Source organism: Monodelphis domestica, chromosome 1 (assembly GCF_027887165.1).
Source record: "Monodelphis domestica isolate mMonDom1 chromosome 1, mMonDom1.pri, whole genome shotgun sequence".
Classification (NCBI taxonomy): domain Eukaryota; kingdom Metazoa; phylum Chordata; class Mammalia; order Didelphimorphia; family Didelphidae; genus Monodelphis; species Monodelphis domestica.
In genome coordinates, this window is record NC_077227.1 from 498,099,851 (window position 1) to 498,122,462 (window position 22,612).

Below are 22,612 nucleotides of genomic sequence, written 5' to 3' on the forward strand. Positions count from 1 at the left end.
CTGTATATTTTGAAAAATCTTCAATAATTATATTTTGGAGGTTATGCATATTTAGTATGGTAATAGGAGGGGTAATATCTCTGGTATGGAGGGCTTGTTGTGCCCTTCTAGGGCAGCTCTCCAGCCTCTGACCCTCACCTGACACCTGGCTCTCACTTGTGGCTCCCAGTAGCTGCTAGCATGTGGCAGCGGCCACACCCCGGGCAACAGCTTCGACAGGCCGGCTAAACTTTGTAAGGGTAGCCATCAGGTCATCGACCCCTGGTGAACTAAGGCTTTGCTCACCTAGTGTGTGGAGACTGCTTCGGCAGAACAGGCAGAAGAAACCAACAAGAAGGTTCAACAGCTGAGATGGTGACGCAGCAAAGCACTGTGGAGTGCTTAGGGCATGTTGGAGCACAAAGGACAACACGGCCATCCAATGCAGCTGAGGAAGTCTCCAGGTGTAACGACTTCTCATGCCACTGGACCCAGGCTTCCAACGCCGAGAGAGTGGGACTGTCTCTGTGCATCGACTTTTCCATTTAGATCTTCACGAACAGGTGTCTTTGTGCACAAAAACACACAAAGACAATCGTCATCCTCGGTTCAAGAGACAACCAACCATTAGGAAACCATAATTTGTAACTTTAGAGGGATCAGCTAAAGGTCTAGGTAATTCTGTATATAATGATTCTCTGGTTCTAGGATAGTTTAGCTAATGAATTCTTAAAGATATTTTGAATTTTGTAGTTGTCATATAGTAATATGTCATCTGCTACTATATAAAAGAAAGCAATTCCAGCATATTATCATTATTGTTATCATTCAAATAAGTTTTCTTATCTGGTTCCGTGGGGCTCAGAAAAGAAGTACAATGTTCTTTTGATTATTGCATAAGTGGATCAAATAACAATTTTGTATAGCATTTAAGATACCACTGACCATTATGTCAAAGGGTACAAATGACATAAAGCTATAAGAAGCCTTTGCCTATAACTGGAATAATCTGTTTCCATTTTTGTTTTGCTGTAGTACCAACACATAATGAATATATTCACGTTTTCAGTCCACATTGGATACTTATTCAAGATATGACTCCTTTAGAAGGCAGCACCATCTGCACTGAATCTTTCCTTGTAGGCAGAGTATTGCTTTTTGAGACTTGTTGTCATCTATCTTGCCTTCTTTGTGTATGAGAACATGAAAGGAATGCCACTTGCTCCAATCCCTTTTGTGTCACACTGATCTTTGCAGTAGTCTTGAGTAGGACCAGCCTGACCAATCAGTGGTATTGCCAGAGTCAAATTTGCCTGTGTTTCAGTATTCCTGCCAGGCCTTCACAGCTGTGATCATGGTATCAAGGCCCATTAATTTCCTACTATTTCTCAATCCACTTGGCATTTCTCCATTTTGTTGTTGCATGCCATGCCCCATTCTCCCAACCATAATGACTTGGATGATGGGCTTTAAGAGGTTACTTTTTTAACTTGGTCTTAAAGAAACCAGACAAATAGGCTGATTGTACAAATATAATTTGCTAAATTTTATTATTAAATGTGTTTCTTGGATTTAATTTAACAAAAACAAGATGTTTTTAGGGAAACAAAATTGTGCAGTAGAACAAATATGAGGCTTAATATCAGCAGAAACCTGGTTTCCATTCCTGCCACTGACATTCATTGCATGAAATAACAGGTAAGTTTCTGAACCTCTGTTAAATTATATTTGGAGCTTATGCATATTTAGTATGGTATTAGTTAGGAAACCATGACCTCAGTTTCTTCATCTGAAAAAATGTGATTAATAACAACTTCTATATCTTAATCATAGAGGTTTTAAGAGGACCAATTCAGACAATTGTTGGTCAAAAGCAGCAATATTTTCAAAGGGAACTTTTCACTAAGGTATTTCCAATTTTAGGAACCTAAGCACAAAGTTTTCTTGTTTTTAATGCACATCAATTCATAGGTCCCCATCATTCTGGATTACTTATTCATAGACTTAATTATAGCTCAACATAAATGAGTACAACTTGGCTCAGTATGCATCCTTCATTAAGGGATTTCAAATCCATTAACTGAAAACCCAGAGAAGAATTAACTCTGGGATCTAATTCTCTTAAGGTTCATATAGATATTTGTTTTGGTGATAAAACTAAAATAAGCAGGACTAATCTATGGGCATTTTTTTTCTTTTCAGTGCTTTTTGTTTACTAATAAGTCACACACTATGATTTCTGGAGTGCTGTACTTCATAATATACAAGAATAAATAAAAATTGAAATTCATACTTAATAGATGATTTAAATGATTTTGATTTGGGAAATTTGATTTCCTCATTAAACATATGCTATAATATTTTAAATGAATAAAAATTAGAGCTCTCACCCAAATCTTACTTTCATGCCTCATCTTGGCAGGAAGGTGTCTTTGGTCTTTCAAAGCTGTGTTGGCAGAGCACAAGTCTCTAGCTTGCCTTGCTCATTAGAAATGCTTAAAGCACAGGCTCACTCTGGTTGCTATATTTGTCATCCAAGGCCCAGACTAAATTATTTTGGAAAGAGTTGATATCATAAAGGTGGACATCAGATCATAGTCTCTTATAGCCATAGAAAGAGATGTAACCTTAACCCTTCATTTCACAAAGAAGAACTAAAACCAAGAGAAGTTATACAATTTAATTAGGAATACAAAGCTAATATTTGAGATGGTACTTAAATACTTGGTCTTCCTCACTCCACATCTACAAATGCTTTATTATGTAATCCTGCATTTTCTCTTATGATGTGTCTCTAAATTCTTCATATTTATGATTTTTTGAAATGTGATGATAGTCTCTTATATTCACATGTCCAGAATTTGCTCAGAAATTCCTTCAATGATAGAAATCTATGGGGGCAGCTGGGTAACTCAGTGGATTAAGAGCCAGGCCTAGAGAGGGGAGGTCCTAGGTTCAAATTTGACCTCAGACACTTCCCAGCTGTGTGACCCTGGGCAAGTCACTTAACCCCCATTGCCTAGCCCTTACCACTTTTCTGCCTTGGAGACAATACACAGTATTAACATCAAGATGGAAGGTAAGGGCTTTTAAAAAATAATAGAAGTCTACTTGTTCCATAATTTTTACTACATGACATTGGTTTTGTTGTTGTTGTTGTTGTTGCACTTTGCTAAATATGGAACCTTCTTTTCTGCCTTCTGCCTGTTGAGTCAAAAATCATGAAGAGTTTAGTTTGTAATAGGAGAAAAATTATGAAACTGACTGTAAATCTAATAATTTTATTTAATCAAAAAGAAGCAGGGGAAAGGGATGGAAAAGAGAGAGAGAGAGAGAGAGAGAGAGAGAGAGAGAGAGAGAGAGAGAGAGAGAGAGAGAGAGAGAGAGAGAGAGAGAGAGAGAGAGAGAGAGAGAGACTACTTTCCTTGCTGCTCCATTTAGTTTGCTATTCTGTAGCCAGGATCACCCATCTCTAGGCATGGCACTCTATCCATTGAGCCACCTACCTGCCCCTACATTATTCTTTTTCTAATGGTGAATTGCTCCTGTTCCAATATAAGCATATCTGTCTATCTATCTAAACACACATGTGTATATGCATATATAAATAGATAAAACACCAAGTGAAAAAGTATAGAGGGAAAGGATAAGAGGGCATAGGATAGAACCCCAAGACACACCTTTGACTAGAGGGTATCATGAGGAGGATCCAGAAAAGGAAACAGAGGAATGGTAAGATGGGTAAGGGGAAAATCCAGAAGGAGTAGTGTCTTGAAACCTAAAGAGAAGAGAATTGTAAGGAAGAAAGAATCCATACCTGTGTCAAAATTTACTGAGAGGTCAAAGAGAATAAGGATTAAGTAATGATCATTGGATTTGGCTATTAAGAGATCATTAATAACTTTGGAGACAGTAGTTTTGTTGTAATGATAATGTCAGAAGCTAGATTTTAAGGGGTTAAGAAGAGATTGAGATGATACAAAGTAGAGGCAGAAATTGTAGACAGCCTTTTCAAGGAGTATAGCTACAAAGGGCAGAAGAGATATAGGAAAAAAGTTAGTGGGGTTGAAAGTATCACTCTTTTCTTTTCAGGAAAAGGGGGTACATGGGCAGTTATAGGCAGTAGTAAATGAGCTAACAGAGAAAGAGAAAGAGTAAAAATAAATGAAAAGAAGGAGTGACAGAATGATTAGTCTATCAAGGGACATAGAATGGAATTCAGTCACTTGAATAAGTGGAAGGCTCAGTCTTAGTAAGGAGTAAGCCCCTTTCACCATGTAAGATAGGAGTAAAGAAACAGAAAGTGGAAAAAGGACCTGAATGATAGGGAATGAGGAATAGCGGAGAAGAGCAAGTTCATGGTGAATTTTCTAAAACATTCTGTAAAATATGAAGCAAAGTTCTCAGTTGATAGAGTAGCAGGAGGAATTCTATGACAAACTTCTGCATGGATGCAAGATCTGAAGAACCACTAAAGATTTACTGAGTTGATAAGAGAGGCATAGTAGGATTTCTTAGCTGTAGTGAGGATTCAGTTCAAGTTATGAAGTGGATCCCATCAGAACACTTGTGTGATTTTCTTTACCTTTGTTCAGCAACATGTGTGTCAATGGCTGAATCTTGGGTTGGAGGAATCAGAGCTATAATAAAAGGACTAGGGTTTTAAAACAGAACATAATTGAATTGGTTTACCAAGGAGTAAAGATGGGGAGAAAAACAAGGGGTAATTAGTGTAGGGGAGGGAGAGAACTGAAGGGTCAAGGATTGAAGCTCACTTTACAGGAAAGCAGAGGGAAAGGTAAAAAGCCAAAGCTTATGTCCAAATATAGTTATTTGAAGAAAGAGATGACACATTATGAGTGAGGGAAAGATCAAGGATATGACCATCTTTGTGTGTTGCTGATGCAAGTTGAAGGAGTAACCCACTGGAGTTCAATAGATTGAGGAAACAAGTAGTTAAGGTTTTTGAGAATCAATATGTATGTGGAAGTCCCCTAGTATGATGGCAAAAAATGTGGAGGAGGAAAAAAATGTAAGCTAGTTATCACACTCTTTGAGGAAGGATGAGGAAAGACATAGGGTCCATAAAAAACAGCTATCAGGGTTTTGATTGGTTGGAAGATATGAATAGCATGAACCTCAAGGTAAAAGAGGTTACTAAATGAGAGGAAAAGGAAGTGCCTAGAAGTGACAAGGAGTATTCCAACAACTCTTTCTTGACTAGTGAGCTGAGGACAAAGAGTGAAGATGAAGTCAATACTGGAAAAGGTGATCCATGACATCAGGAGAAAGACAGGTTTCAATAAGAGATAAGAATTGTAAAAAATAGGAGAGGAACTGATTAAAAATGAAGGGATTTATTTTTTGCCTATCAAACAGTCATTGGAGGGAATAATGGAAGGGCTGGGTGGAGTTAGGATGAAACTTAGGGATGAGAGGGTTGATGTGGTGGGAATGAAGAAACAGACAGTGGGGAGTGGGGATTCAGAGTCATTAGGATATGGAAGATATGACCAAAAATGAGAATGCTCATCATTCACTGAAAAGTGCCACTCCTCTACCCACAAAGGGCAGCCTCAGTAGGAGATGAGAGCCCAAAGTAATATTGTTTGACAGTAGGAGTTGGAAGGTGACTTGGGCTGAAACAGATAGAAGTGGTTTCCTTGGGACAGATAGAAGATTTCTGACCTGACCACTTAGTCTTTCCTCAGTGAATACACTGAGCCTAGCCAGAGATATATACAGTTTAGGGTATCAGTGCACCTTTGGTCTGAAGTCTTCTAACTTAAGGAGGCCATGAGGCAGCAGCAAGAAGCAATAGGCTCCCTGCACATATAGAAAAGTCCCAATCTGGCCCCTAACAACCTTTCCTTAGTTGACACCAAATGTTGGCCTTGGATAAGCTACTTGAAATATCACTGCTCAGATAAGTCTGTAATTTTATAAGAGTTAACTATCCTCCATAGAGGTAGTTGGAAATACTCTGTAGTGCAGCCAAATTAGGCAAAAATGTAATTGATAAATATTTAACAAAATAAATAAAACCATAATAAAATGCATATAACATTATACTTTAAAACTAAGTCAGTTTATACTTGCATTAATCCTTACATATGGATTAGTGTTATTAGTTTATTAGTGTTAATGGTTCTGACACCATTGCTTTATACTAATGGAATAACAAGTCTAGACTAAGAATAATATTTTTGGATGCATAATTCTAGACTATATTTATAGAAACCACTCGATATCTAAAACCTGATTTTCCTGAACAAGATGCTCTTGAAAAAATCTTTGCAATTGAAGTATTGCTTATTAAAGCATTAAGCACAGGGAAAAGTGCTGCTTTATAGAGGTTTGCAGTCATCCTGAAGTGTGTTTTCTTACAAATATTTTGCCTACTTAAGAGTTATAGTAAAGGGTTTTTTGTTTGTTTCATTACATGGATTCTGAGTATGAGGATAGAGAATGAATCTGTGATTTCAATGGTCTACAGAACTTTTGGGTGAAGAAACTCACACAACTAATTCAGGTGGGCACTTTTTCCTTCAATTCATATTCTTAGACAGATGCTCAGTGTTTGGAGAATTTATTTACCCAAGATCACATAATTAGTATATATCTTAGAAAAAATATATAAACTCAGGTTTCCTGACTTTAAGGAAAGTTCTCTGTTAATAATAATAGTGATGATGATGATTCTGATGATAGGACTGACTGTTCACTAGGCCTGGAGTCCAGAACACCTGAGTTCAAATCTTGCTTTAGACACAAGGTGTCTGAACCTGGGCAAGTCACTTAACCCTGTTTGCTTCCATTTCCTCTTCTATAAACTGAGCTACTAAATGAAATGCATATGTGTGTGTGTGTGTGTGTGTGTGTGTGTGTGTGTGTGTGTGTGTGTGGCAGAGACAGAGTTGGAGGCAGACATACTAAGAGAAACAGAGAAACAGATAATCACACATAAACATACACACAGATATTAGATGGCTTCTGAAAATCTCCCATTATTGATACTATGTTATTGATACTATGACTCTACACCTTTAAATATTAAGGAAATTTTGTAGAAATCATTGTATAAGAGATTCACTATTTAAATAAGAGTAGGACTAAATAAACAAGAATTACTAATGTTTCTTCCAACTCTGATCATGTAATCTTTCTAAATAAACAGTAAGTTGTCATATGTGAAAGGTAGCCATATTTTTTCTGCATTCCCTTTTGTATAATAATCCTAGTAGAATCATGAATTCAAACATCCTAAGATACAAAGGACTTTAGATGCTAGTCTAATACCCTCATTTCACTTTGAGGAAATTGAGGCAGATGTATGTTAAAAGAATTACCCAACACTGCACAGATAATACATAAGAAGAAATGACAATTTTTATTTTTTAAATTATCTATTGGTTTTTATACCTACTTTGTTTTCCAGATTCTCCCACTCACTTGTCCATCTCTTCCCACAAATTCATCACTTATAACAAACAGTAAAAAGACAATAAAAACACATTACAACAAAAGTAATAACCAAAATAGCCTGATATCATATTCCATATTACACATTTATTATATCCCATGTCCACAAATAAAAGTGGTACATTTTCATATCTCTTCTTTGGGGCCAGGTTTGGTTATTATAATTTCACAGTATTCAGTTTTGATTTCTTTAAAAGTTTTCTTCTTTCCATTTATAATATTTATAATAGTCATCATATATGTTGTTTTCCTCAGTCTATTTATTTCACATTTCATCGGTTCTTATACAGTGATTATATCCAAGTTTCTCTGTATTCATCATATTCATTATCCCCATACATCAATATATCTTTTGTTTTATCATTCTCTCATTGACAAGTATCTGCTTTGTTACCAGTTCTATGCTGTCACAAATACACCTACATATACATAAATACACACAATGCTACAATAAATATTTTGGTTATATGGGAATGTATTCCTGTCATTGACTTTTCTGGAGTATATGCCTAATAGTGGGAACTTTAGGTCAAAATGTATGGAGATTTTAAACTTTTTCACAGCATAATACCAAACGGCTTTCCAGAAGGATTTAAGCAATTCAGTAGTGTATCAGTCTTTCCATAGCCCTTCCTCATTTATTATTCTCACCTCTTGTCATCTATATTAAATTGCTGGTTGGGAAGTGAGATTTGTGAGTTGTTTGAGCTTGAATTTCTTTTATTATATGTGACAAGAGCATTTACATATATGTTTGCTAACAATTTGTCATTCTTCTTTTGAGAACTATTTAGTCATTTCTTTGATTCCCTATATATTGGTAAATGGCTCATGATCTCATATATAGAAACAGATATTTAATATAAATATGTTTCCAGAAAATTGATTCTCTTCTTATCCTACTTGCATTAAATTTGTTGATGCAGAGTCCTTTTAAATGCATGTAATCAAAAGATGATCAATTTTATCCTTAGTGAACACCTTTATCCCTTATGTAGTTAAGAATTTCTTCAGATAATACCTGATATGATTTTTCTTATTAATTTTGGCTTGACCATTAATAAATATTTATTATTTTATATGTCAGAAGTTATTACTTCATATGTAAATTCTATCAGAGTGATTTCCAGTTTTCCCAATAATGATCATTTTAGTATCTTCTTGCTCAGCTAATTTACTTTTTAAGGTTTATTGAATATTTGTCTTTTTAGTTCAATTGTAATTGAAATTTCTTTGTTTGATTTTATGTTCTTTTCTATTTTTTCTTAAATAGAATTGCTTAAAAATTACTGTTTATAATAAAATTTGAAGTGAAGAAGTTCTATTACTTTTTCACTGATAGTCTAGGTCCTTTTTTCCTCTTAATTATGATATTTTCATAAATAACAACAAAATAATCTTTGTTTAACTGATTTTGTTTTTTTCTATGTTTCTTAAATAAAACTGCTTAAAATTAGTTTTGTAATAAAATTTGAGGTGAGGAAGTTCTATTCTTTTTTCACTGCTTTTCTAGGTCCTTTTTCTTCCTAATGATGCTATTTTCACTAATAATAACAAAAATAATAAGACTATTGTCTCATGTACATCTCCCTCATCATTTGATTTATATCACATAAAATCTGAAAATTTGAAGAATTAAATTTGCTTGTTAAAGCCATACATGTAGTAATTGATTAATATCTGAACTCAGGTCCTGTGATATAAATTCCAGCAATTTTTATACCATACCATAATTTGTAAGAGCTAAGGAGTCAGTCTTAGCTTCAAGGATCTCTCAAACATTCTACTACTTCTTAACACAATGAATCCAGTCTTTAAGAATGAAAAAGGGGGAGTTCCATAGACTGCACTTAACAGAAATTGGAAGGGATAGGGTCAAATGAAATTTTGGATTCAAATATCTACCACTTTGCTTCTGTATTCCATTTTTCTGGTAGACATTTTCATTGTTAGCTAAAAATCATCCCATTATATCTGAGGGTATAGAGAATTTCCAATTTGAAACATAGGTAACCCACAGAGTAAGTAAATAAAAGTGGTCCAAATTTAGGAGATTGAATGAAAAAAATCTAAATACCCAAATGACAAATTAGATTTTAAACAAGAGGAAAATGTGGCTGTAATTCTCATCCATTTCCCATGCACAGTTTATTATATTCAGAGAGACAAATGCATTTAACATGCTGACAAGTTCAATTTCCCTACAGCTTTATTACCCAAATTACTTATTACCAGGAAAAATGTCAAGTGTCAACTCTCTTAAAGTATGGGAATAGTTTTTAAGCCAGACCATGAAGGCTTAGGGGAAGAACTTAGTCGTTTCTGATTGTATCTTCTGGTTAAGTCTCTTAGAAAACGATTTGGAGAATTCACATTTTCATAAATTTTGTGCTTTTGCTCACATCCTGGATTTCCAATAATTAATTTGCTTAATGTTTAAACTTATTTGAAAATATTTTATTTAAGCAAATTTGCATTGAAAATATATTAGACTAGGAAATTAGAGATGTGGATTCAAATATGTGTTCCTTTTAAGTAAACTTTGGCAAGTTATCTTATTACTTGGAGACATGTTTCTTACCAATAAAACAAGGAGGTTAGATGAGTTGTCTAAGATTTCTTCCTTGTGTACTATTTTATCACAGAAGGATCCTTCAACCTCTGATATTCAATATTCAAAAGCACCTTCCAGGTCTAGCTCTATTCTAAACTTACTTCCAATACTGACATCTTCTATTCTAAGATCCTTTCTACATCTGAACTTCTTTTAAAAGGTTTTATTGATATCTTTTGGGGGGGCATCATAGTAATTTCTTGAAGTAGCTACTTTTTGCCTCATGTCTCACCTCAACTCGCCCCTGTTTCTGTCTTTGCAGCATCTTTCACATATGAACTTCTCTCTCTCCTTATACAGGTAGGACCTTAGCTAAAATCCTCCTCATGTTTTACATTGGTCATTGTAACAATCTCCTAATTGGTCTTATTGTTCAAAGTGTCCACCATCTTAGTCATAGCTGTCAAATAGATTTTTCTTAAGGGCATATCTGAATCTGTTACTCTCCTACTCAGTTTACTCTGGTGGATTCCTGTTTTCTCTAAGTTCACATATTAATGCTTCTCCTTGTCTTATTAAGGTCTAAACCTATCTTTCCAAAGAGCTGGACATTGAATAATTTTTCTCCTCCCTTATGCTTCAGTCCAGCTAAACTAGGTTTCTCTATGTCACTCACTTACAACCTTCCAAATTCTTTCTCCATCTTCTCACTCTGACTGTTCCCTATGCCTGGAATAAACTCTCTTCTCTCTTTCACCTCGAACATGTTTCTTTCTTTAAGAGATGGCTGAGGTATTATCATTTGAATAAAACCTTTCTTGAACCCCCAACTGTTAGTGTCCTCCTACCTCACCAATTTTGCTTATAACTACTAGGTATATATTTATATTCTTTAAATGTATACCATGCAAATACACATGTGAATATATATGTCTGTATGTACATGTGCATATATATGTATATATATATATATAAAACTTAATATCTACCCGATTAGAATATAAACACACTGTTGCTAGATATTATTTCATTCTCTGTACTTGTATCCCTATCCCTAGAATCTAATGCATGGTACATTGTAATCACTTAATAAATAATTGTTGATAGAGTAATTGGAAGTAAAAATCAAGACATAGACCATATCTGGCAATATATTGTAAACTAATAGTTCTTAGCTTCTCAGTATAATGAAAGGATAGGAATATTTCAGCACCTATTCATTGAAACCATTATTGTTTTTTCTTTCTCAAAATTCAACTTCCCTTTAGTCATGTTTTTGTTCACATTGTTGTAATTATTCGGTATATTTTTTAGTTCTGTTTAATTTTGTCACATTTCTCTGAATTCCATCTGTTGTTTCTTACAAGGCATCTATAGCCCACTAAATCCACAAAATAAACTCCACAATTCATCCAGTCGATCCTTGATAGATGGGTGCTCATTTCCTTTCCAACACAAAGGTGCTTTTTGAATAGTTTGATTCATATTGGACTTTTGTTTTGCCTTAAAATCTTCATGAATATTCAGAGGGTTCACTTGACCAGAGAGTATGAATGTTTTATTTATTTTTCTGACATTCTTTTGTCTTCTAAGGTTTCTTCCATCTCTAACATTCTCTGTTCTAAGTTCTCTCCCAGCTTATATATATAAATATATATATGTATATATATGTATATAAACATATATACATGTGTGTATAGGAATTAAAGTTTGGATTGAGTATATGTATAGTAATATTATCCACCTCTGGTTTTTTTAGATAAAGCTTTAGTTCCATAGAGTGTATATTTCCTGAAGCAAATGCTTAGAAGTTGACTTGTAGAGACTTCCGGTCAAGATGGTGGCTTAGAGAAAGCTAAAGTTCAGATCTCCTGAAACCCTTCCTTACCGATCTCAAAATGAATGCTCCTAGGGCACCAAAATCCAAAACGATCAACAGCATAAACCCTGGGAATCCTCCTCCTGGACCTGGATCAAAAGGTACAGCCCCCCCCCCCCCAAAAGCCAGAACCCGAGATCACTTGGACCTAAGGGGTAGGCAGAAGGAAGGTCCCAGGTCCCATCCCCCCCAACCCAGAACGCTGAGTCCGAGGCAGCAGCAGGAACTTAAGAGCCAGCAAAAGGACCCCAGGGCCAGCTATTCTGAAGGCCTCTTCCTGAAAACAACCTGACCCAGTTGAGGGGGCACTCAGACATCAGGGAAACAGAGAGACAGGGGGAGCTTGTAACCCCCTGACTGGATCCCTCCATCCAAGTCTCAGGTCCCTGCCTCAGGGCACACTCAATTCAACCCAGGGAAAGCTAATCTTCTTATCAGGAGCCCTCTCCCAGAGCTCCAGGAAGCCACAGCCCCTCCACCTCAGAGAGCAGGGTCTTCGGAAACAACAGTAACCCTCAGGGCTTACTATTCTTAAGGCCTCACCCTGAAAACAACCTGACCATTTGCAGGGGCACCCAGACAGCAGGGAAACAGAGAGAGACGGGGGAGCTCGTAACCCCCTGGCTGGATCCTTCCATCCAAATCTCCGTTCAACCCAGGGAAAGCTAATCTTCTTATCAGCAGCACTAGCCCTGAGCTCAGGGAAGTTGCAGCCCCTCACCCTCAGAGAGCAGGATCTTCGAAACAAGAGTAACCCTCAGGGCTGGCAAAAGGACCCCAGGGCCGGCTATTCTGAAGGCCTCTTCCTGAAAACAACCTGACCCAGTCGAGGGGGCACCCAGACAGCAGGGAAACAGAGAGACAGGGGGAGCTTGTAACCCCCTGGCTGGATCCCTCCATCTGAGTCTCAGGTCCCTGACTCAGGGCACACTCAATTCAACCCAGGGAAAGCTAATCTTCTTATCAGGAGCCCTCCCCCAGAGCTCCAGGAAGCCGTGGCCCCTCCCCCTCAGAGAGCAGGATCTTCAGAAACAACAGTAACCCACAGGCCTGGCAAAAGGACCCCAGGGCCGGCTATTCTGAAGGCCACACACTGAAAACAACCTGACCCAGTAGCGGGGGCACCCAGACAGCAGGGAAACAGAGAGAAAGGGGGAAGCTTGTAACCCCCTTGCTGGATCCTTCCATCTGAGTCTCAGGGATGTCCCTGCCTCAAGACAAACTCAGTTCAACCCAGGGAAAGCTAAGCTTAATCAGGATCCCTTGGAGCTCTGGGAATTCAGGGCCCATTCCCCTCAGAGAGTAGGCTCATCTGGCTGGCTAAGGCACAGAAACAAGGGCCAAGCCAGGCTTAGAGCATGGAAGTAAGGCAACAGAGAAACATCGGGAGGGAACCAAGGAGAGCAGTAACAGGGACACACCAGCAATTCCTGGCTTCCCAAGGAAGACAGAACAACAACTTCATAGAAAGCACAATCTGCCTGGGGCCAAAACCTCTGAACACCAGACAGAGGTAAGAAAAGCTAATCCTCCTCACTCAGATAGAGATGGCAAACTACACTGAAGCACAAAGGCCCCCAAATTCCAAAACAAAACAAGAGGAAGGGGGAAACTTTAGACACATTTTATGGAGCAAAAATACAAAACACAGAGGAGATGGAAGAGGAAACATGAGTAAATGTTCCGAAGCCTTTCAGAGGAGATGGAGGCTCTCCACAAACCCATGAAGAATTTGAATCAGAAATGATCAAAAAGATGGAGGCCTTCTGGGATGAAAAATGGGAAATAATGCAAAAGAAATTCACACATCTACAAAACCAGTTTGACCAAATTGAAAAGGAAAACCAGGCCTTAAAACAAGAACTAATAAAGCAAAACCAAAAGACCAAGAAATTAGAAGAGAACATAAAATATCTCACTGACAAGGTGACAGATTTGGAAAATAGAGGCAGAAGAGATAATTTAAGAATAATTGGACTTCCAGAAAAACCAGAAATAAACACCAAACTCGACACCATAATACAAGATATAATTAAAGAAAATTGCCCAGAGATTCTAGAACAAGGGGGCAATACAGCCACTGACAGAGCTCACAGAATACCCTCTACACTAAACCCCCAAAAGAAAACTCCCAGGAATGTAATTGCCAAATTCCAAAGCTCTCAAACAAATGAAAAAATCCTACAAGAAGCCAGAGAAAGACAATTTAGATATAAAGGAATGCCAATCAGGGTTGCACAAGACCTTGCAAGTTCTACTCTAAATGATCGTAAGGCATGGAACATGATCTTCAGAAAAGCAAGAGAGCTGGGTCTTCAACCAAGAATCAGCTATGCAGCAAAAACTGACTATATACTTCCAAGCGAAAGTATGGGCATTCAACAAAATAGAAGATTTCCAAGTTTTTGCAAAGAACAGACCAGAGCTCTGTGGAAAGTTCGATATTAAAAATCAAAGAGCATGGAATACCTGAAAAGGTAAATATGAAGGAAAGGGAAAAGGAGAAAAATGATATCTTCTTCTTTTACTCAACTCTCTTCTATAAGGACTACATTTATATCAATCTATGTATACTAACATGTGGGGAAAATGTAATGTGTAAATAGGGGGAAAAGAAAGACCAAATAGAATAATCTTTCTCACACAAAGATTCACACAGGAAGGGGAGGAGAAGAAAACTCTTATAAGAAGGAGAGGAAGAGAGTTTTAACTTAAACTTTACTCTCAGGGAAATCAACTCTGAGAGGGAAGACCATCCAGATCCATTGGGATCTTGAATACTATCTTACCCAATAAGGGTGCGGAGAAGGGAAAACCAAGGGGGTGAGGGGGAGAGGGAAAACAAAAAGGGAGGGAAAGAGAGGGGGGAGGGAGAGGGAACAAAAGGGGAAGGACTAAAAAGGGAAACATATCAAGGGAGGGGATAAGGGGGACTGATTTAAAGTAAATCACTGGGCTAAAAGGTAGAGCCAAAGAAGAAAAGGTTAGAATTAGGGAAGGATATCAAAATGACAGAGAGTCCACAAAAGACAGTCACAACTTTAAACGTGAATGGGATGAACTCACCCATAAAACATAGACAAATAGCAGAATGGATTAGAATCTAAAACCCTACCATATGTTGCCTTCAAGAAACACACATGAGGCGGGTTGACACCCACAAGGTCAGAATTAAAAGATGGAGTAAGACCTTCTGGGCCTCAACTGACAGAAAGAAGGCAGGAGTGGTAATCATGATATCTGATAAAGCCAAAGCAAAAATAGACCTCATCAAAAGGGATAGGTAAGGTAATTATACTTTGTTAAAAGGGACTTTAGATAATGAGGAAATATCTCTAATCAACATGTATGCACCAAATAATATAGCACCCAAATTTTTAATGGAGAAACTAGGAGAATTGAAGGAAGAAATAGATAGTAAAACCATATTAGTGGGAGACTTAAACCAACCATTATCAAATTTAGATAAATCAAATCAAAAAATAAATAAGAAAGAGGTAAAAGAAGTGAATGAAATCTTAGAAAAATTAGAATTAATAGACATATGGAGAAAAATAAATAGGGATAAAAAGGAATACACCTTCTCCTCAACACCACATGTCACATTCACAAAAATTGACCATACATTAGGTCATAGAAACATAGCACACAAAAGCAGAAAAGCAGAAATAATAAATGCAGCCTTCTCAGATCACAAGGCAATAAAAATAATGATCAGTATTAATACATGGAAAACCAAATAAAAAACTAACTGGAAATTAAACAATATGATACTACAAAATCGTTTAGTTAGAGAAGAAATCATAGAAATAATAATTTCATCGAGGAAAATGACAATGGTGAGACATCCTTTCAAACCTTTTGGGATACAGCCAAAGCAGTAATCAAAGGTAAATTCATATCCCTGAGTGCATATATTAACAAACTAGGGAGAGCAGAGATCAATCAATTGGAAATGCAAATAAAAAAACTCAAAAGCGATCAAATTAAAAACCCTCAGCAGAAAACCAAAGTAGAAATAATAAAAATTAAGGGAGAAATTAATAAAATAGAAAGTGATCGAAATATTGATTTAATAAATAAGACTAGAAGCTGGTACTTTGAAAAAACAAACAAAATAGACAAAGTACTGGTCAATCTAATTAAAAAAATGTAGGAAGATAAGCAAATTAACAATATCAAAGATGAAAAGGGGGATATCACCTCCGATGAAGAGGAAATTAAGGCAATCATTAAAAATTACTTTGCCCAATTATATGGCAATAAACACACCAATTTAGGTGATATGGATGAATATATACAAAAATACAAACTGCCTAGACTAACAGAAGAAGAAATAGAATTCTTAAATAATCCCATATCAGAAAATGAAATCCAACAAGCCATCAAAGAACTTCCTAAGAAAAAATCCCCAGGGCCTGATGGATTCACCAGTGAATTCTATCAAACATTCAGAGAACAGTTAATCCCAATACTATACAAACTATTTGGCATAATAAGCAAAGAGGGAGTTCTACCAAACTCCTTTTATGACAGAAACATGGTACTCATTCCAAAACCAGGCAGGTCAAAAACAGAGAAAAAAAACTATAGACCAATCTCCCTAATGAATATAGATGCAAAAATCGTAAATAGGATACTAGCAAAAAGACTCCAGCAAGTCATCACAAGGGTCATCCACCATGATCAAGTAGGATTTATACCAGGGATGCAGGACTGGTTCAATATTAGGAAAACCATCCACATAATTGACCACATCAACAAGCAAACCAACAAGAAACACATGATTATCTCAATAGATGCAGAAAAAGCCTTTGATAAAATACAAAACCCTTTCCTATTAAAAACACTAGAAAGCATAGGAATAGAAGGGTTGTTCCTAAATATAATAAACAGTATATATCTAAAACCATCAGCTCATATCATCTGCAATGGGGATAAACTAGATGCATTCCCAATAAGATCAGGAGTGAAATAAGGATGCCCATTATCATCTCTACTATTTGACATCGTACTAGAAACACTAGCAGTAGCAATTAGAGAAGAAAAAGAAATTGAAGGCATCAAAATAGGCAAGGAGGAGACCAAGTTATTGCTCTTTCCAGATGACATGATGGTCTACTTAAAGAATCTTAGAGATTCAACCAAAAAGCTAATCGAAATAATCAACAACTTTAGAAAAGTTGCAGGATACAAAATATACCCACATAAGTCATCAGCATTTCTATATAATTCCAACACAGCTCAGCAGCAAGAACTAGAAAGAAAAATCCCATTCAAAATTACCCTAGACAAAATAAAATACTTAGGAATCTATCTCCTGAGACAAACACAGGATCTATATGAACACAACTACAAAACACTTTCCACACAACTAAAACTAGACTTGAACAATTGGAAGAACATTAACTGCTCATGGGTAGGACGAGCCAATATAATAAAAATGACCATCCTACCCAAACTTATTTATCTATTTAGTGCCATACCCATTGAACTCCCAAAATATCTCTTTACTGATTTAGAAAAAAAAATAACAAAATTCATTTGGAATAACAAAAGATCAAGGATATCCAGGGAAATAATGAAAAAAAAAAACACATATGATGGGGGCCTTGCAGTCCCAGACTTTAAACTATATTACAAAGCAGCAGTCATCAAAACAATTTGGTACTGGCTAAGAAACAGAAAGGAAGATCAGTGGAATAGACTGGGGGAAAGCGACCTCAGCAACACAGTATACGATAAACCCAAAGATCTCAGCTTTTGGGACAAAAATCCACTATTCGATAAAAGCTGCTGGGAAAATTGGAAGACAGTGTGGGAGAGATTAGGAATAGAGCAACACCTCACACCCTACACCAAGATAAGTTCAAAATGGGTGAATGACTTAAACATAAAGAAGGAAACCATAACTAAATTGGGTAAACACAGAATAGTATACATGTCAGACCTTTGGGAGAGGAAAGACTTTAAAACCAAGTAAGACATAGAAAGAATCACAAAAGGTAAAATAAATAATTTTGACTACATCAAATTAAAAAGCTTTTGTACAAACAAAACCAATGTAACTAAAATCAGAAGGGAAACAACAATGTGGTAAAAATCTTCATAGAAACCTCTGACAAAGGTTTAATTACCCACATTTATAAAGAGCTAAATCAATTGTACAAAAAATCAAGCCATTCTCCAATTGATAAATGGACAAGGGACATGGATAGACAGTTCTCAGATAAAGAAATCAAAAATATTAATAAGCACATGAAGAAGTGTTCTAAATCTCTTATAATCAGAGAGATGCAAATCAAAACAACTCTGAGGTATCACCTCACACCAAGCAGATTGTCTAACATGATAGCAAAGGAAAGTAATGAATGCTGGAGGGGATGTGGCAAAGTAGGGACATTAATTCATTGCTGGTGGAGTTGTGAATTGATCCAACCATTCTGGAGGGCAATTTGGAACTATGCCCAAAGGGTGACAAAAGAATATCTACCCTTTGAGCCAGCCATAGCACTGCTGGGTCTGTACCCCAAAGAGATAATGGACAAAAAGACTTGTACAAAAATATTCATAGCTGCGCTCTTTGTGGTGGCCAAAAATTGGAAAACGACGGGATGTCCATCAATTGGGGAATGACTAAGCAAATTGTGGTATATGTTGGTGATGGAATACTATTATGCTAAAAGGAATAATAAAGTGGAAGAATTCCATGGAGATTGGAACAACCTCCAGGAAGGGATGCAGAGCGAAAGGAGCAGAAGCAGGAGAACATTGTACACAGAGACTAATACACTGTGGTATAATCAAACACAATGGACTTCTCCATTAGTGGCAGTGTAATGTCCCTGAACAATCTGCAGGGATCTAGGAGAAAAAACACTATTCATAAGCAGAGGATAAATTGTGGGCGTAGAAACACCGAGGAAATGCAACTGCCTGACTACAGCGGTTGAGGGGACATGACAGAGGAGAGACTCTAAATGAAACTCTAATGCAAATATTAACTACATGGCAATGGGTTCAAATCAAGAACACATGTGATACCCAGTGGAATCACACGTTGGCTATGGGGGGTGGGGGGAGGAAAAGAAAATGATCTTTGTGTTTAACGAATAATGCTTGGAAATGATCAAATAAAATATTATAAAATTTAAAAAAAAGAAGTTGACTTGTAGTGTTTAGTCTCAAATTCTTAAATATTTATTTCTTAGTTATTAAAAAGTTTTTTTAGTTCCTAGCAATTTAATTTTTTTATATTCCTAGTAATATAAAAAAATTGAAACATAATACCTGGTGATGGCTGACAAATGTTTAAAAATATTTCTCTGGACAAGAAGTTGAATGACAGGTTGCTTGTTTAATTTTAGTTTTATTAGTACCATTTTCTCCATAACTTAAGTCTAGAAAAATAAGTAAAACAAATGCTGATCTGTAGCCTTTGCCAAAGCCTAAAGTGTAAATGGTAATACAGAACACTGAGACAACTTCTCTTGAAGTCAGAACACCTCAGGTAGCATTCCAAAGCTTTAATTAATTTATTGTTTACTTATATATTGTCTTCTCAATCAGACTGTAAGATCCTTAACTAACATGCATTTTTTTTAGGATTTTAATATCCTCAATCATCTTCTACAGGACTTCTTACCTTCCAGTGTCATCAGTAATAATAATTATCAGAAGTGGCATTGATGTAGCACTTTGCAAAACACTTCATAAATATGAACTTATTTTATCCTTATAAAAACCCTAAAAGTTTGGTCCAATTATTATAATTGTGTTAAAGATGAGAAAATTGAAGAATATAGGGATAAAGTGATTGGCTCAGAGTCATATTGACAATGAATATTTGAAAGTCTTCCTGGTTCTTTGTTTCAGCTCCAGAGAGTTTGTTTAGTTTTACCATGCATCTTTCCATTACTTTTTTTGGGGGGAGGGTAATTGTAATTTTTATGTTATCATTGTGTTTTGTGAATCTTAACTGTGTAGTATCCTAAGGGAATATTAATGAGAAAGAGGTGGCCTTTCACAAGTATGAACAGATTGGGATCAAGAGAATGGACTAATTCAAAGGAGTGCCAGGTTGAATGCATGGCCTAATCTAGGTAACATACATTTATTTTGAATGAATTTGTTTTTTCAATTTGGAAGAGTTCATGGCAACCCTGAAGTTCTAAATTATTTTGGGGGAAATGGATCCTACTAAAAGTGGTGAAACTTTAATGATAAACCTTAGACAGTTTAGAGAAAAAATAGTATTGAGTCAGAATCAATCTTCAGTTATGTCAAACTTGATACGATGGAAGGTAGCAATAAAATGTCTTTACTGTCATTGAACTGTCTATCATGAGAGAAAACAAATGTGGAAGTGATAAATGTTGAGGTGTTAATAGTCTATATTGCTTTTTATTCTCTGTTTACATTCCATTGAATTTTGACTAGATTATAATTCATTGAACAATTGAAAGTTATGAGACACAATACCTTCAGTTGCCATCTGTTGCATTTTTCTGTAATGAATTTTATAAAATTGCATATTCAATATAATTTCATATGCTATGAGTCAGATAACTCAAGACTTTTTGTACCATTTTTGTTTTGTCTCATGTAGTTATATCAGTGTTGTGCCTTTGAAAATAGTAAAGAAATTGTTCCAGGGACTTGGGGGTTGAGTAAATTATAAAAGGATATTTTAAAATTGTTTAAAGTTTCTTTTAAATCAACAAGCATTCATTATTAAATATATTATATACCAAATATTGCAGGGAATTTATTAGATACTGTGGATACAAGATTTAAAAAAAAAGAAAGTTCCTTGTCCTCAAAAATCTCATTTACTATTGGAGTTGGGGAAACCATATGTACACAGATAAATAAGTGTAAAGTAAATTTCAGGTGGTGAAAGTGAGAACACTAACTAGGTTATCAGGAAAGGTATTATGTGAATAATAGCACTTTAGTTAAGTCTAGAAAGGGACTAGAGATTCTATGAGACAGAATTGAGAAGAAGAGACATCCTAGACTCCGACAGCCTGTGAGAAAAATTTGAAGCTACAGTTTTTAAATAAGCAAAATATTGTTTATAAAACTCTGGGGGTGTCATTTTCTTTTCTCACAACAGATCCTAATAATGAAATGTAATTTACAGTGAGACAGATTGGTAAATATTCTTATAAATTTTTCAGATATAAAATATAGATAGTACTTTCATTTTAAGAGAACCAATACAATTTTTTCTTGACTACATGATATGTGATACAACAAATCCATGTCAACTGGAAGCTTTTTAGAACATTGCAAATATGAGCTTCTCTATCTTAAGATGTATTTTCCACAATAGGGAACATGTTGGCAAGATAATTGATTAAATGGCTTAAAAATTGACACTTTGGGGATTTCACCTCAGTTTACTGAGATAACATATCCTTGATATAATTTTCCAACTTTTAAATGTACATTTTACTTAAAACCTAATTTTGCATAATTTACCTAATTTATCTGATAAAAAGATTCATTCATAGCAACTACCCAGGAATAATGAGCTTTAACAGCAATGTATTTATTTTACCTATTTTGTGCATATATTTTTCTGTTGAAAGACTGTGTGGTATAATAGAAAGTGTCCTGAATCTGAAATCAAAGGACTTAGACTTGAACCCTGCTTCTGCCTTTAACTAACTATATTTTCTTCAGTAAGTCATTAAACATACCTAAGTACCCATCACGTTTCTCATCTGGTAAGTACAAATGGCATTTGAACTACCTACCTATCTATCTCCATCTTCTGAACTCCTGTTTTACTCCATAGTTCTCATATAGTGAGATAAGCACTCATATAGTGCTTAACATATGCAGCTTTGTATTGATAATTATTTAATATTGTGTAACAGATGCCCTGGGTCCAAATCTCATATCTTAAGCATACTCTCTATGTGACCCTGAGAAAGTCACTATCTTCCTGAACCTCCTGATCATCCTATCTAAAGTGAGGGGATTGGAAAAGATGACCTGTGAAGTCCCTTTTAGCTCTAGATATATCATCAAACCACTATGTCTGACCTTTAACACATCTTGAACTATGAGCACCTACAATGTAAGAATTTATTCTCACTCTTTTTTTAGGGTAGGTGAGGAAAAGGTGTCCTCTCTAGATAGGTGCATAATGACTGGTAAGAAATCAACAAACAGCTGTTGATGAACTAATTTCTTTCTCTCTCCAGAGTTAGGAACAAAGCTCTCCCTTGTACCTAATAAATTATTTCACTAAGTGATTGTTGCACAAGCTGGTAACTTGAACACAGTCAAATTTCTGAGGGAAAAGTAGGGGGAATTCTGAAATCACAGTGTATTCTAATCATTCATTCCTAGAAATTATAATTTTTGAACAGTATTTTCCTGTAATGTTTTATCTTTACTGTTGATCACTTATTATTTTCTCCAAATGCCTATATTTTTCTCATATATTGAAGTCCCAAATTTCACCATGCCAACATTATTTCTTTTCCTATGGATTCATCCTTGTAGTGTATATATATTTTTTCATCAAATAGATGCAATTCACAATATAGAAACTCATCAAGGAGACGATCCATTTCTCTGATAGTAAAGTGTATGTCTCTCTTTAACTGGAAGAAGGAAATAGAGGTACTCATTGCCTTTCCCTTATTTGTAATTCTCTAGCTCATTTCTTTGAGAATCTACATGAACAATTTAAGAGTTGA